Consider the following 16,988-nt stretch of genomic DNA (forward strand, 5'->3'; position numbering starts at 1 on the left):
TGTGTTACGAGCCCCATTCGCCCATCCAAAAGTGCCCCCAAAGGAAGGCTTTGGGTACATCTGAACTCCCCAGGGGAGCCTTTACGCAGCCCCACATGCAACTGGACCCTCCGGGTTCACTGTTTCACCGCAAGCCTAAATATAGACCTAGCACGCCTGGCAGTCTACTGAAAGCTCGGGCCACAGAAAATGTGTTACGAGCCCCGTTCGCCCATTCAAAAGTGCCCCCAAAGGAAGGCTTTGGGTACATCTGAACTCCCCAGGGGATCCTTTACACAGCCCCACATGCAATTGGACCGTCTGTGTTCGCTCTTTACAGCAAACCTAAATATAACTCTAGCCAGCATGGCAGAAGACTGAAAACTCGGGCTCCAGAAAATTCGTTTCAAGCCCAATTCACCCATCCAGAAGTGCCCCCAAAGGAAGGCTTTGGGTACAACTGAACTCCCCAGGGGAGCCTTTATGCAGCCCCACATGCAACTGGACCCTCCGGGTTCACTCTTTCACCGCAAGCCTAAATATATCCCTCGGCGCAATGGGAGAAGTCTGAAAAAGCGGGCCTCAGAAAACGCATTGCGATTCCCCTTGGACCATCCAAAAGTGCCCCCAAAGGAAGGCTTTGGGTACAACTGGACTCCCCAGGGGAGCCTTTACACAGCCCCACATGCAACTGGACGCTCCGGGTTCGCTCTTTCACCGCAAGCCTATATATAGCCCTCGGCGCAATGGGAGAAGACTGAAAAAGCGGGCCTCAGAAAACGCATTGCGATTCCCCTTGGACCATCCAAAACTGCCCCCAAAGGAAGGCTTTGGGTACAACTGGACTCCCCAGGGGAGCCTTAACGCAGCCCCACATGCAACTGGACCCTCCGTATTCGCTCTTTCACAGCAACCCTAAATATAGCCCTAGCCACCATGGCAGAAGACTGAAAACTCGGGCTCCAGAAAATGCATTAAAAGCCTAATTCGCCCATCCAAAAGTGCCCCCAGAGGAAGGCTTTGGGTACAAGTGAACTCCCCAGGGGAGCCTTTACGCAGCCCCACATGCAACTGGACCCTCCGTGTTCGCTCTTTTCAGCAACCCTAAATATAACCCTAGCCAGCATGGCAGAGGACTGAAAAATCGGGCCCCAGAAAACGTGCTACAAGCCCCATTCGACCATCCAAAAGTGCCCCCAAAGGAAGGCTTTGGGTACAAGTGAACTCCCCAGGGGAGCCTTTATGCAGCCCCACATGCAACTGGACCCTCCGGGTTCACTCTTTCACAGCAACCCTAAATATAGCCCTGGCCCGCCTGGAAGTCGACTGAAAACTCGGGCCACAGAAAATGCGTTAAAAGCCTAATTCGCCCATCCAAAAGTACCCCCAGAGGATGGCTTTGGGTACAACTGAACTCCCCAGGGGAGCCTTTACGCAGCCCCACATGCAACTGGACCCTCCGTATTTGCTCGTTCACAGCAAACCTTAATATAGCCCTGGCCCGCCTGGCAGACGACTGAAAACTCGGGCCCCAGAAAACGTGCTAGAAGCCCCATTCGCCCATCCAAAAGTGCCCCCAGAGGAAGGCTTTGGGTACAAGTGAACTCCCCAGGGGAGCCTTTACGCAGCCCCACATGCAACTGGACCCTCCGTGTTCGCTCTTTACAGCAACCCTAAATATAACCCTAGCCAGCATGTCAGAAGACTGATAACTCGGGCCACAGAAAAAGCGTTTCAAGCCCCTTTCGCCCATCCAGAAGTGCCCCCAAAGGAAGGCTTTGGGTACAAGTGAACTCCCCAGGGGAGCCTTTATGCAGCCCCACATGCAACTAGACCCTCCGTATTCGCACTTTCACAGCAAACCTAAATATAACCCTGGCCCGCATGGCAGACGACTGAAAAATCAGGCCACAGAAAACGTGCTACAAGCGCCATTTGACCATCCAAAAGTGCCTCCAAAGGAAGGCTTTGGGTACATCTGAACTCCCCAGGGGAGCTTTTATTCAGGCCCATACGCAACTGGACCCCCCGTGTTCGCTGTTTACAAGCAACCCTAAATATAACACTAGCCAGCATGGCAGAAAACTGAAAATTCGGGCCACAGAAAAAGCGTTTCAAGCCCCATTCACCCATCCAGAAGTGCCCCCAGAGGAAGGCTTTGGGTACAAGTGAACTCCCCAGGGGAGCCTTAACGCAGCCCCACATGCAACTGGACCCTCCTTGTTGTGAGGAATGTTTTAACAATTCCAATTCGTGTCCATAAATTCGTGTCCATAAAGAATAATTCTGTTTGAATCCTGTCTGCCTCTTGGCCCTGCACTGGCAGTTTAATTCTTGAACCACAAATGCAGTGTGCCCCAGTCTCCCCCTCATTCCAGTCAATTTATCACGTCTTCAGAAAACACTCCTTAAATTTATGAACCTGTTTGCTTTTGTTATTCCGGACTTCTAGTTCTAACAGTTACAGCCTTTTTTCCTGTCTTCTTCGAGATTAACTTAACACTGCTATAGATGTGTCTGTGAATGGCTGGGGAAGAATGTTTTAATTACTCGTGAAGCGTCAAATAAGAAAGCTGTTTGTGTTTGATGTCTGGGAGTTTCAGAACAACTGATAACAACTAGTGACTGTTATGGGATACTATGAGGATCCTTGGTATCTGGCCAGGGGGGCCAAGAGATTAAGAGGAAGGAAAAAGAAGCTGAAGGACGGTTGGGAGACAAGACCTGTGGAGAGTGTACAGAGAGTGTTCCATAAACTTGGAATAGTGCCAAGTAAGTACAAAGGGTGAGAGGAAGACTACGAGCCTTCAGCATGAAAGACCCCTAGAGACCCCCAGAGGAGACTGATGCGCATGCTCCAGTAGGAGGAACTGGACCCCGGAAGCTAATTATAATAATCTACTTTTTTAGAAGTAGTAATGAATATGTATTAGTCTAGGTGCATAAAAATCAGCTGCTTGATGTAACTGGTGTGCGTCCTGGTGGAGCGGAGACTCCCGGTGCACCCAGCGCTGTTTGCTTACCTCTATTCCTTTATATTCTTTTAATAAATCCTATTTTTTTATTTAATCCTAATTTGAATCCTGAGCCATTTATAACAATTTGGGGGCTCGTCCGGGATGGCTATAGTTCCTGAATTCTGATTTAATCTAGGAGAGGCGCCCCACCATTTGGTGGCTCCTGTTTGAGTCAGATCGGGACTAATGCCATCCTGAACCTGAATAAAGGTAAGCAAAGAATTTAATTTTTTTTGAGCTCCCGTGTTGCCGGCTGTTTTTTGCCCGTAATTCTGCGCGCGAAGATCCGGACGAAGACGACAGGGTCGTTTGGATACCGTTCGGTTGGATTCTGGTGTCCGGAATCGAACCGGATGAAGACGACAGTCGTTTGGATACCGTCTGGTTCGATCCCAGACGAAGACAGCAGAGACGCTGGTGGATACCGTCCGATTGGAGTCTGGACGAAGACGACTGATTCGTAATGCAGGATGCAGGGAGTGTCAGAGCCTGCTGCTGCCATCAACGGGAGGCAGAGACGCTGCGTGTGTGAGGTGTGAGCAGGTGGATGACCTGGTCCGCATGGTGGCGGAGCTCAAGGAGGAGGTGGAGAGGCTGAGGGCCATCAGGGAGTGTGAGCGGGAGATTGACTTCTGGAGCAACTCCCTGCAGGGCATCAAGGAGAGGTACCGGGGTGAGACACCCCAAACGGGGGTGGACCCCTTGCCCTGTCGCCGTCGGGCTGAGGGAGGGGATCTGGGAACTGAGGAGGAGTGGAGACAGGTCCCTGTGCGACCTGGCAGGCGATGCCCTCCCCCTCCGGCCCCACCTTCCCAGGTGCCCTTACAAAACAGGTTTGAGGCCCTGGAGATTGAGAGACCGGTAGCTGAGGAAGAGATAGAAAGTGTTCCCAGGAGGATGCCTAGGGCGAGGAGGTCGACTCCACGCATCAGAACTGCCTCCACCAAGAAAGAAAGAAAGGTGATTGTCGTGGGAGACTCTGTCCTTAGGGGGACAGAGGGCCCTATTTGTCGGCCTGACCCTACCCGTAGGGAAGTCTGCTGCCTCCCTGGGGCCAGGGTCAGGGACGTGGCCAGGAAGCTCCCCAACCTGGTGCGCCCCTCTGATTATTATCCGCTCCTGATAATCCAGGCGGGCACTGATGACATTGACAACAGAAGCCTGAAGGCTATCAAAAGAGACTTTAGGGGACTGGGACGGTTAGTGGACGGAGCAGGAGTGCAAGTAGTTTTTTCGTCCGTCCCTACGTTGACAGGGAGGGGTACGGAGAGGACAACGAAAGCCCACCTGTTAAACATGTGGCTCCGGGGCTGGTGCCTACGCAGAAATCTTGGGTTTTTCGACCATGGGGCAGTTTACTCAGCACCTGGTCTGGTGGCCGTAGACGGGTCCCTATCCTTTAGGGGAAAAAGGATCCTGGGCCAGGAGCTGGCGGGGCTCATTGATAGGGCTTTAAACTAGGTAAGAAGGGGGATGGGGCTGGAGCGAGGACTGTTGGGGCTGTACCAGGGGGAGCAGTGGCAAGGCCGGAGGATAAGGTAAAGGCCCAGCTGAAGTGCATCTACACCAATGCACGCAGCATGGGTAACAAACAGGAGGAGCTGGAAGCCATCGTGCAGCGGGCAGGCTACGACTTGGTTGCCATCACGGAAACGTGGTGGGACCAGTCTCATGACTGGAGTGCTGCGATGCCTGGCTATAGGCTCTTCAGAAGGGACAGGCAGCACAGAAGGGGTGGCGGTGTGGCTCTCTATATTAGAGAGTCTTTCGATGTTGTAGAACTCGAGGCTAGGAATGACAAGATCGAGTCCCTTTGGGTTAGGATCGGCAGGGACAACAAGGCTAGTGTCCTGGTCGGGGTCTGCTATAGACCGCCGAACCAGGATGAGGAGACGGATGAGGAGTTCTACAGGCAGCTGACAGAAGTTGCAAAATCGTCAGCGCTTGTACTCGTGGGGGACTTCAACTTCCCTGACATATCCTGGAAGCACAACACAGCCCAGAGGAAGCAGTCTAGGAGGTTTCTGGAGAAAGTGGAAGATAGCTTCCTGACGCAGCTGATTAGTGAACCTACCAGGGGTGGTGCCCTGCTAGACCTTCTCTTCACAAACAGAGAAGGACTGGTGGAGGATGTGATTGTCGGGAACAGTCTTGGGCAGAGTGACCACGAAATGGTGGAGTTCTCTATTCTTGGCGGGGCCAGGAAGGGAACCAGTAAAACCACTGTATTGGACTTTCGGAGGGCTGACTTTGGGCTGCTCAGGACACTGGTTGGTGGAGTCCCATGGGAGGCGGTTCTGAAGGGCAGAGGGGTTCAGGAAGGCTGGGTGCTATTCAAGAGGCAAATCCTAATGGCACAGGAGCGGTCTATCCCCATGTGCCCAAAGATGAGCCAGCGGGGAAGACGACCAGCCTGGCTCAACAGAGAATTGTGGCTTGAGCTTAGGAGGAAAAAGAGGGTTTATAATCTTTGGAAAATTGGGCAGGCCACTAGGGAGGACTATAAGGATGTAGCGAGGCTGTGCAGGGACAAAATTAGGAAGGCCAAAGCTCATCTGGAGCTCAAGCTGGCTACTGCCGTTAAAGATAACAAAAAACGCTTCTATAAATACATCAACACAAAAAGGAGGACTAAGGAGAATCTCCATCCTTTACTGGATGCGGGGGGAAACTTAGTTACAAGAGATGAGGAAAAGGCGGAGGTGCTCAATGCCTTCTTTGCCTCAGTCTTTAGTGGTAAAACCGGTTGCTCTCTGGATACCCAGTACCCAGAACTGGTGGAAGGGGACGGGGAGCAGGATGTGGCCCTCACCATCCACGAAGAACTGGTTGGTGACCTGCTACGGCACTTGGATGTGCACAAGTCGATGGGGCCGGATGGGATCCACCCAAGGGTACTGAGAGAACTGGCAGAGGAGCTGGCCAAGCCCCTATCCATCATTTATCAGCAGTCCTGGCTATCGGGGGAGGTCCCAGCTGACTGGCGGCTAGCAAACGTGACGCCCATCTACAAGAAGGGCCGGAGGGCAGACCCGGGGAACTACAGGCCGGTCAGTTTGACCTCAGTACCAGGGAAGCTCATGGAGCAGATCCTCTTGGGAGTCATCATGCGGCACTTGAAGGGCAAGCAGGTGATCAGGCCCAGTCAGCATGGGTTTATGGAAGGCAGATCCTGCTTGACGAACCTGATCTCCTTCTACGACAAAGTGACGCGCTGGGTGGACGAGGGAAAGGCTGTGGATGTGGTCTACCTTGACTTCAGCAAGGCTTTTGACACCGTTTCCCACAGCATTCTCCTCAAGAAACTGGCTGCTCTTGGCTTGGACTGGCGCACGCTTCGTTGGGTTAGAAACTGGCTGGATAGCCGGGCCCAGAGAGTTGTGGTAAATGGAGCCAAGTCCAGTTGGAGGCCAGTCACTAGTGGCGTCCCCCAGGGCTCGGTGCTGGGGCCGGTCCTCTTTAACATCTTCATCAATGATCTGGATGAGGGCATTGAGTGCACCCTCAGTAAGTTTGCAGATGACACCAAGCTAGGTGCGTGTGTCGATCTGCTTGAGGGTAGGAAGGCTCTGCAGGAGGATCTGGATAGGCTGCACCGATGGGCTGAGGTCAACTGTATGAAGTTTAACAAGGCCAAGTGCCGGGTCCTGCACCTGGGGCGCAATAACCCCAAGAAGAGCTACAGGCTGGGAGAGGAATGGCTGGAGAGCTGCCAGGCAGAGAAGGACCTGGGAGTGATGGTGGACAGTCGGCTGAATATGAGCCAGCAGTGTGCTCAGGTGGCCAAGAAGGCCAACGGCATCCTGGCTTGTATCAGAAACACTGTGACCAGCAGGGCTAGGGAGGTGATCATCCCCCTGTACTCGGCTCTGGTGAGGCCGCACCTCGAGTACTGTGTTCAGTTCTGGGCCCCTCGCTACAAGAAGGACATCGAGGTGCTTGAGCGGGTCCAGAGAAGGGCGACGAAGCTGGTGAGGGGCCTGGAGAGCAAGTCCTATGAGGAGCGGCTGAAGGAGCTGGGCTTGTTCAGCCTAGAGAAAAGGAGGCTCAGGGGTGACCTTATCACTCTGTATAAGTATATTAAAGGAGGCTCTAGCGAGATGGGGGTTGGCCTGTTCTCCCATGTGCCTGGTGACAGGACGAGGGGGAATGGGCTAAAGTTGCGCCAGGGGAGTTTTAGGTTAGATGTTAGGAAGAATTTCTTTACTGAAAGGGTTGTTAGACATTGGAACAGGCTGCCCAGGGAGGTGGTTGTGTCACCATCCCTGGAAGTCTTCAAAAGACGTTTAGATGTAGAACTTAGGGATATGGTTTAGTGGGGACTGTTAGTGTTAGGTCAGAGGTTGGACTCGATGATCTTGAGGTCTCTTCCAACCTAGAGATTCTGTGATTCTGTGATTCTGTGATTCTGTAAGATACCGTCCGGTTGGGTAAGGGTACGGTTGCCAGTTTTTGTGTGTGAGAGTGTAACTGAGACTTTTAAAGTCAGCGTGGAGGTCTTTTTGTTTTCTCACTGGTTCTAATCTCCTGTCGGGGGGGCTGGGCTGGTGAGAAGAGGGATACGTGGGTGGGTGATAGGTCCTAAACCCCCTGCAAGACACTCTCACTGGGCAGCCAAGGGCTGTGGGAATTGCCACTAGTAAAATTCCCGGATGGGTCAGATAAAATCGAAGACCAAGGACCAGAAAGGGAGCAAATTACTAGATATATGTCCAAAAAGTCCATTATGAATAATGATTAGAAATTGGAACAATAGGGGCCCCAGAAAATTAAAGAGTAAATTAAAAATGATCCAGTATTTTATGATAGAATGACCAAAAGAACCCTTAAGACCCCCTGTATTTTGATCCACGGAGGACGGGGTCTGTCAGGCTTTGAACATTAATAGTAGAATACCTGTGGATCCCGAAAAGAGCAAGCTGAAACATTGGAATTAGAATTTAGAGAGCAATTGATTAAGAATGAATATGTGCTCCATTTGTGCCTGTGCTGCACTTATACCACCAGATAACAGGAGCCTCTCGGACCCAGAGAACCAGATCAAAAACAACCTCATGGTTCAGACTTTAACCAAGGGGTCTAAGATAAGGAGGACTGTTCACAAAGGGACAGGTTATGTATATGTATAGGAATGTTTATGTATATGTAACTCTTTACTAAAGCAATTTGTCACGTTAGGCCTGCACGACTTTGGGGGGACTACCCGCCCCGTGCTGCACGGAACTGAGTAAACATACCTACTTTACAATCTTACTGACTGTGGAGTCAGCTTTCTGTGAGTCATTTTGGTGAGCCAGGCAGGAGACACTCTGCTCGGCTGCGGGATCGGCTGCAGCGTGGACGCCCCTAGGTGCACCCTGAGTGTTTTTGCTCGGAGGGGACTCCACTCTCAGCTGCTCACCGCAGGAGCAAAGATCTCCTGAAACTGCAGACAAACGGTATGTTTTCGGCTGCTGGAGGGATACTATCTGGAGTGTTAATAACTGTATGTGTTTTTATGTATGTATTTTGTGTTGAAAGTATTTGTGTAAATGTAAGGGTTTGAAACAAAGTGTTACAAGTCACTTCATGAAAAACACAGTCAGAGACAATACTTATTTGGTTGGTTATCATTCTAAATTATATTCCTGTGGTATGAATGAGATGTGCTGGAGGCCTCCGTGTGCGAGTGTGCTGTGTGAGTGAGACGCAGCGTTGCTGCAAAGCGAGTGCAGAGTTCCGATCCGTTGTTCCGTACTCTCCGCAAAGGGAGTGGGCAGAGACAAACAAAGTGCTTGACAGACTGAAAAGAAGTGCTGTTTTATCCAAGTTTTGAGTGGTGGTGCCTAATATATGGGCCCGGTGTATCTTGTGTATCTTGTGTATCCTATTTTTGCTCTTAAATGTTTTGACTGTGACAAGAAAAAGGCAGGAGCATGATATGACATGCTTCCTGCAACATATGAGGCCCGCACAGGCCGAGACCTGGACTCGCTGAGACCCAGACTCGCTGAGACCTGAACAGGCCGAGAGACCTGAGCGGCGCCGAGAGACCGGAGCGGTGCTGGGAGACCCGAGACACTACGGAGGGACTACCGCTGGATGGAGAGAGCTCTGAGAGACGCTGCAGAGCCACGGACGGCTCTGAGAGACACAGAATAGACCTGACAGAAGCTGCAAAACGCGGGGAAATTGAAGTAATTGCGGAACATCCGAGATCGAGTTGCTACGGGAGACCAGAGGCGTCAGTGGACACCGGTAGCTGACCCTCACCGTGTGGCGAGTCGGCACAGAGCAGAGGGGCGGACATCAGGACCCTGCAGCCTGTCTGACATAACCATGGAGGCAGCGGCAGCAGCGGCTGTGCTGCTTCACTCTAGCATTCTTTTTATAAAAGGTTTATCTTGCAATGTAAAAAAGACTATTCGTCCCCAGATCGGTGTTATAACTATTACTAATGACGACTTAGCTCTATTGCGGGGCAGGAGTGCAGAGACGCAGATCACACTGCCAAATGACCACCGGCAGGCTCTTTCACAAACCTAAGGTTGCAGCTGGCACTGCCTGCAGCCGTATAGCAGACGTTACACTCTCTTTCCTAACTAGTAATCATGTGTCTCATCCATTTGTGGTGAATGGCCAGTGACAAAAAGAAAAGGGGGGAGACAAAGACAGAAACGGTACAAGGAGGATGCCACTGACACTAACAGCATGGGTAATAGGAGTAGTATAAGTGACACAGGTGACGGTGCAGGGCACTCTGCCTGCTGCTCGCCCTCACCTGACTGTGCACTGCTGACGACAGTGCTAGAGTAAAATGTGAAGACTGCTCAGATGGCAGTGATGAGAGTGCTTGTGTGAAGAAGATATGTGAAAAAGATGTGTGCTGAATCTGACTTTGTGTGCAACAGTGGTCAGTGTGTGCCAAATAGATGGCAGTGTGATGGGGATCCGGACTGTGAAGATGGGTCTGACGAAAGTGCTGAGCTGTGTCATATGAGAACATGCCAGGTAAATGAAATCAGCTGTGGTCCTCAGTTGACCCAGTGTATCCCAGTGTCGTGGAAATGTGATGGTGAAAGAGACTAAAGAGACTGTGACAGTGGAGAAGATGAAGAGAATTGTGGCAATGTGACTTGTAGTGCAGCAGAGTTCACATGCAGTAGTGGACAATGTATTTCCAAAAGCTTTGTCTGCAATGGTCAAGGTGACTGCTCTGACCACTCAGATGAATCTTTGGAGCAGTGTGGCTGCCAGCCTGCACCTCCGGTGAAGTGTTCTGTGAGTGAGGTGCAGTGTGGCTCAGGTGAATGTATCTACAAGTGGTGATGTGACAGAGATCCTTATTGCAAGGATGGAAGTGATGAAATTAACTGCCCTTCCTGGATGTGAAGATGGGAACTGTGTCCATGGGGGTAGACAGTGCAGTGGTCTGGATGGCACTGATGAAGCAAACTGTAACAATGTTATTCAGTGCTCTGGACCTGGCAAATTCAAGTGCAGATCAATAAAGTGTGTAACCAGCAGAGAGACTGCAAGGACTGGGGTGATGAGCCCCTGAAGGAATGCAACAAAAATGAATGTGACTGTCCAGCTGGGAAACTGTGGAGATAGTGATGAATGCCAAAACCCTGGTATCTGTAGTCAAATCTGTATCAACCTGAAAGGCTATCAGATGAATCCTGCTACGGGAACCTGAAAAGGGCCATACGGCAAAGCAAATTAGATAACTGTTATTTAACTTGTCAGAAGATAAAAAAGAAAGTGTTTCAACAAGCAGCCACGGGAGGGAAGAATCACTGAACCCTCGGTGTGAGGGACTGTACCTTGTTTTACTGACTACTGAAACAGCTGTGAGGACTGCAGGAAGGGACCCATGCATCCAGAATAAAAGGACCAGTAACTACTGAAACTTGGAGGGATGAGTCCACTCCTGGGAAACTGAAACTCAAGCTAAGGAAGAACTAATATTCTGGCAACGAGGCTCTGCATGAATTAAGGATGCCAAATAAAGGGGACAAGCCTGAAGGGAGGAAAGGGAGAAGGCAAGACCAGGGCAGGACCCTCCACTGCGGTGTGTATGGTCTACCGAGGGAAGCAACCCCTATGGGTATTGACTGCCGAGTGAGAGGGCCTCGACTGGACTTCTCCCACACTAAGGAGCTGGATCACCCTGACAGGCCGAATGGTAACACAAGCCTGAATCAACCCTGAAGGTGTTTGCCTATTATGATCCAGATACGTGGGCAGAAGACAGATCGTGGGACTATAGGACCCCAGTATATATACTTAATAGAATAATTAGGTTATTAGCTGTAATAGAAATAGTTATAAATGATGAGAACTGCTTTGTATCAAAATTGCCTAGCTTTGGATTATTTACTAGCTCAAGAAGGAGAAGTCTGTGGAAAATTTAGCTTTAGTAATTGCTGTTTAAAGATTGATAAAAAGGGTGTTTCTTCCTAGTAGCTGATAGAATGTTATGTTCTGGTTTAGGATGAGAAGAATGTTAATAATATGCTGATGTTTTAATTGTTTTTAATTGTTACAGAGCAGTGCTTACATCAAGCCAAGGACCAAGCTAAATTCAGCTTCTCACTGTCCTGTCAGCAGGCAGGCTGGGAGGAGGGCCGGACTGCTCGGGGTTAGGTTGGGCATCGGACAGCAGGTGGTGAGCAATTGCATTGTGCATCACTTGTTTCGTACACATTATTACTAGTAGTGCTATTATAATCATTATTGTTATTATTATTATTATTATTATTTTCTTGTTTTTATCTCAACTCACAGGCTTCACTTTCCCATTTCTCTCTCCCATCCCAGAGAAGGAGAAAGGGGAGGTGAGCGAGCAAACACAAACCTGGAAGGATATGGAATGGGATTTATTTTCATGGCTGCCTGGTGGACCATGGGTTAAAAGAGTGTTATTTTTATTGTTATGTGGTGTAAAGATGTTATTGTCTATACCTTGTATGATACCTTGTCTTACATTATTGATACACTGGGTGATAAATAGTACATTGGTAATAATTTCATTAAAAAAGGAAGGGAATATGTCAATTATGATGCTTAAGAATTGGACCCTCCAAGAACAAACTGATGAAATCCAATTATTAATAACAGAAGAGACACGAATTGGGGATATTAAAAAGAAGATAAGGGATTGTGAGGAATGTTTTAACAATTCCAATTCGTGTCCATAAATTCGTGTCCATAAAGAATAATTCTGTTTGAATCCTGTCTGCCTCTGGGCCCTGCACTGGCAGTTTAATTCTTGAACCACAGATGCAGTGTGCCCCAGTCTCCCCCTCATTCCAGTCAATTTATCACGTCTTCAGAAAACACTCCTTAAATTTATGAACCTGTTTGCTTTTGTTATTCCTGACTTCTAGTTCTAACAGTTACAGCCTTTTTTCCTGTCTTCTTCGAGATTAACTTAACACTGCTATAGATGTGTCTGTGAATGGCTGGGGAAGAATGTTTTAATTACTCGTGAAGCGTCAAATAAGAAAGCTGTTTGTGTTTGATGTCTGGGAGTTTCAGAACAACTGATAACAACTAGTGACTGTTATGGGATACTATGAGGATCCTTGGTATCTGGCCAGGGGGGCCAAGAGATTAAGAGGAAGGAAAAAGAAGCTGAAGGACGGTTGGGAGACAAGACCTGTGGAGAGTGTACAGAGAGTGTTCCATAAACTTGGAATAGTGCCAAGTAAGTACAAAGGGTGAGAGGAAGACTACGAGCCTTCAGCATGAAAGACCCCTAGAGACCCCCAGAGGAGACTGATGCGCATGCTCCAGTAGGAGGAACTGGACCCCGGAAGCTAATTATAATAATCTACTTTTTTAGAAGTAGTAATGAATATGTATTAGTCTAGGTGCATAAAAATCAGCTGCTTGATGTAACTGGTGTGCGTCCTGGTGGAGCGGAGACTCCCGGTGCACCCAGCGCTGTTTGCTTACCTCTATTCCTTTATATTCTTTTAATAAATCCTATTTTTTTATTTAATCCTAATTTGAATCCTGAGCCATTTATAACATTGTTCACCGTTTACGAGCAACCCAAAATATACCCCTAGCCACCATGGCAGAAGACTGAAAACTCGGGCTCCAGAAAATGCGTTTCAAGCCCCATTCACCCATCCAGAAGTGCCCCCAAAGGAAGGCTTTGGGTACAACTGAACTCCCCAGGGGAGCCTTTATGCAGCCCCACATGCAACTGGACCCTCCGGGTTCACTCTTTCACCGCAAGCCTAAATATAGCCCTAGCACGCCTGGCAGTCGACTGAAAGCTCAGGCCACAGAAAATGTGTTACGAGCCCCATTCGCCCATCCCAAAGTGCCTCCAAAGGAAGGCTTTGGGTACATCTGAACTCCACAGGGGACACTTTACACAGCCCCACATGCAAATGGACCCTCCGTATTCGCTCTTTACAGCAAACCTAAATATAACCCTAGCCAGCATGGCAGAAGACTGAAAACTCGGGCCACAGAAAAAGCGATTCAAGCCCCTTTCGCCCATCCAGAAGTGCCCCCAGAAGAAGGCTTTGGGTACAACTGAACTCCCCAGGGGAGCCTTTACGCAGCCCCACATGCAACTGGACCCTCCTTGTTCACTGTTTACGAGCAACCCTAAATATACCCCTAGCCACCATGGCAGAAGACTGAAAACTCGGGCTCCAGAAAATGCGTTTCAAGCCCCATTCACCCATCCAGAAGTGCCCCCAAAGGAAGGCTTTGGGTACAACTGAACTCCCCAGGGGAGCCTCTATGCAGCCCCACATGCAACTGGACCCTCCGGGTTCACTCTTACACCGCAAGCCTAAATATAGCCCTCGGCGCAATGGGAGAAGACTGAAAAAGCGGGCCTCAGAAAACGCATTGCGATTCCCCATGGACCATCCAAAAGTGCCCCCAGAGGATGGCTTTGGGTACAACTGAACTCCCCAGGGGAGCCTTAACGCAGCCCCACATGCAACTGGACCGTCCGTATTCGCTCTTTCACAGCAACCCTAAATATAGCCCTAGCCCGCCTGGCAGTCGACTGAAAATTCGGGCCCCAGAATATGCATTAAAAGCCTAATTCGCCCATCCAAAAGTGCCCCCAGAGGAAGGCTTTGGGTACAAGTGAACTCCCCAGGGGAGCCTTTACGCAGCCCCACATGCAACTGGACCCTCCTTGTTCACTGTTTACGAGCAACCCTAAATATACCCCTAGCCACCATGGCAGAATACTGAAAACTCGGGCTCCAGAAAATGTGTTTCAAGCCCCATTCGCCCATCCAGAAGTGCCCCCAAAGGAAGGCTTTGGGTACAACTGAACTCCCCAGGGGAGCCTTTATGCAGGCCCATACGCAACTGGACCCCCCGTGTTCGCTGTTTACAAGCAACCCTAAATATAACACTAGCCAGCATGGCAGAAAACTGAAAACTCGGGCCACAGAAAAAGCGTTAAAAGCCCCATTCACCCATCCAAAAGTGCCCCCAAAGGAAGGCTTTGGGTACAAGTGAACTCCCCAGGGGAGCCTTTATGCAGCCCCACATGCAACTGGACCCTCCGGGTTGACTCTTTCACAGCAACCCTAAATACAGCCCTCGGCGCAATGGGAGAAGACTGAAAAAGCGGGCCTCAGAAAAAGCAATGCGATTCCCCTTGGACCATCCCAAAGTGCCCCCAAAGGAAGGCTTTGGGTACAACTGGACTCCCCAGGGGAGCCTTAACGCAGCCCCACATGCAACTGGACCCTCCTTGTTCACCGTTTACGAGCAACCCTAAATATACCCCTAGCCACCATGGCAGAAGACTGAAAACTCGGGCTCTAGAAAATGCGTTTCAAGCCCCATTCACCCATCCAGAAGTGCCCCCAAAGGAAGGCTTTGGGTACAAGTGAACTTCCCAGGGGAGCCTTTATGCAGCCCCACATGCAACTGGACCCTCCGGGTTCACTCTTTCACCGCAAGCCTAAATATAGCACTAGCACGCCTGGCAGTCGACTGACAGCTCGGGACACAGAAAATGTGTTACGAGCCCCATTCGCCCATCCAAAAGTTCCTCCAAAGGAAGGCTTTGGGTACATCTGAACTCCACAGGGGACCCTTTACACAGCCCCACATGCAACTGGACCCTCCGTATTCGCTCTTTACAGCAACCCTAAATATAACCCTAGCCAGCATGGCAGAAGACTGAAAACTCGGGCCACAGAAAAAGCGTTTCAAGCCCCTTTCGCCCATCCAGAGGTGCTCCCAAAGGAAGGCTTTGGGTACAAGTGAACTCCCCAGGGGAGCCTTTATGCAGCCCCACATGCAACTGGACCCTCCGGGTTCACTCTTTCACCGCAAGACTAAATATAGCCCTCGGCGCAATGGGAGAAGACTGAAAAAGCGGGCCTCAGAAAACGCATTGCGATTCCCCTTGTACCATACAAAAGTGCCCCCAAAGGAAGGCTTTGGGTACAATTGGACTCCCCAGGGGAGCCTTAACGCAGCCCCACATGCAACTGGACCCTCCGTATTCTCTCTTTCACAGCAACCCTAAATATAGCCCTGGCCCGCCTGGCAGTCGAATGAAAACTCAGGCCCCAGAAAATGCAATAAAAGCCTATTTCACCCCTCCAAAAGTGCCCCCAGAGGAAGGCTTTGGGTACAACTGAACTCCCCAGGGGAGCCTTTACGCAGCCCCACATGCAACTGGACCCTCCGTGTTCGCTCTTTACAGCAACCCTAAATATAACCCTAGCCACCATGGCAGAAGCCTGAAAACTCGGGCTCCAGAAAATGCGTTTCAAGCCACATTCACCCATCCAGAAGTGCCCCCAAAGGAAGGCTTTGGGTACAACTGAACTCCCCAGGGGAGCCTTTATGCAGCCCCACATGCAACTGGACCCTCCGTGTTCGCTCTTTACAGCAACCCTAAATATAACCCTAGCCAGCATGGCAGAAGACTGAAAACTCGGGCCACAGAAAAAGCGTTTCAAGCCCCATTCACACATCCAGAAATTCCCCCAAAGGAAGGCTTTGGGTACAAGTGAACTCCCCAGGGGAGCCTTTATGCAGCCTCACATGCAACTGGACCCTCCGGGTTCATTCTTTCACAGCAACCCTAAATATAGCCCTCGGCGCAATGGGAGTAGACTGAAAAAGCGGGCCCCAGAAAACGCATTGCGATTCCTCTTGGACCATGCAAAAGTGCCCCCAAAGGAAATCTTTGGGTACAACTGAACTCCCCAGGGGAGCCTTTATGCAGCCCCACATGCAACTGGACCCTCTGTATTCGCTCTTTACAGCAACCCTAAATATAACCCTAGCCATCATGGCAGAAGACTGAAAACTCGGGCCACAGAAAAAGCGTTTCAAGACACATTCGCCCATCCAGAAGTGCCCCCAAAGGAAGGCTTTGGGTACAAGTGAACTCCCCAGGGGAGCCTTTATGCAGCCCCACATGCAACTGGACCCTCCTTGTTCACTGTTTACGAGCAACCCTAAATATACCCCTAGCCACCATGGCAGAAGACTGAAAACTCGGGCTCCAGATAATGCATTTAAAGCCTAATACGCCCATCCAGAAGTGCCCCCAAAGGAAGGCTTTGGGTACAAGTGAACTCCCTAGGGGAGCCTTTATGCAGGCCCATACGCAACTGGACCCCCCGTGTTCGCTGTTTACAAGCAACCCTAAATATAACACTAGCCAGCATGTCAGAAAACTGAAAACTCGGGCCACAAAAAAGCGTTTCAAGCCCCATTTACCCATCCAGAAGTGCCCCCAAAGGAAGGCTTTGGGTACAAGTGAACTCCCCAGGGGAGCCTTAACACAGCCCCACATGCAACTGGACCCTCCGTATTCGCTCTTTCACAGCACCCCTAAATATAGCCCTGGCCCGCCTGGCAGTCGACTGAAAACTCGGGCCCTAGAAAAACTGTTAAAAGCCTAATTCGCACATCCAAAAGCGCCCCCAGAGGAAGGCTTTGGGTACAACTGAACTCCCCAGGGGAGCCTTAACGCAGCCCCACATGCAA

Source organism: Anas platyrhynchos, chromosome 34 (assembly GCF_047663525.1).
Source record: "Anas platyrhynchos isolate ZD024472 breed Pekin duck chromosome 34, IASCAAS_PekinDuck_T2T, whole genome shotgun sequence".
In the NCBI taxonomy this organism is placed as follows: domain Eukaryota; kingdom Metazoa; phylum Chordata; class Aves; order Anseriformes; family Anatidae; genus Anas; species Anas platyrhynchos.